At 37.2% G+C, this 411-nt stretch overlaps 1 long non-coding RNA gene across 1 annotated transcript in view; it reads right to left on the bottom strand.

Annotated features, from left to right (window-relative positions):
* Positions 1-411, bottom strand: part of LOC105515811 — an 866,119-nt gene that overhangs the window by 300,267 nt on the left and 565,441 nt on the right. The gene's annotated exons all lie outside the window — the stretch shown is intronic.

Below are 411 nucleotides of genomic sequence, written 5' to 3'. Positions count from 1 at the left end.
CAGGATCAAGTTCACACATAACAATATTAACCTTAAATGTAAATGGACTAAAAGTTCCAATTAAAAGACACAGACTGGCAAACTCTCTGGATAAAGAGTCAAGACCCATCAGTTTGCTATATTCAGGAGACCCATCTCACATGCAGAGACACACATAGGCTGAAAATAAAGGGATGGAGGAAGATCTACCAAGCAAATGGAAAACAAAACAAAAGCAGGGGTTGCAATCCTAGTCTCTGATAAAACAGACTTTAAACCAACAAAGATCAAAAGAGACAAAAAAGACCATTACATAATGGTAAAGGGATCAATTCATCAGGAAGAGCTAACTATCCTAAATATATACACACCCAATACAGGAGCACCCAGATTCATAAAGCAAGTCCTTAGAGACTTACAAAGAGACTTAGA

The sequence above is a fragment of the Colobus angolensis genome, unplaced genomic scaffold (genome assembly GCF_000951035.1).
Source record: "Colobus angolensis palliatus isolate OR3802 unplaced genomic scaffold, Cang.pa_1.0 Scaffold27, whole genome shotgun sequence".
Taxonomy (NCBI): domain Eukaryota; kingdom Metazoa; phylum Chordata; class Mammalia; order Primates; family Cercopithecidae; genus Colobus; species Colobus angolensis.
Note: the sequence above shows the minus strand (reverse complement) of the source record. Positions and strands in the feature narration are given on the sequence as shown.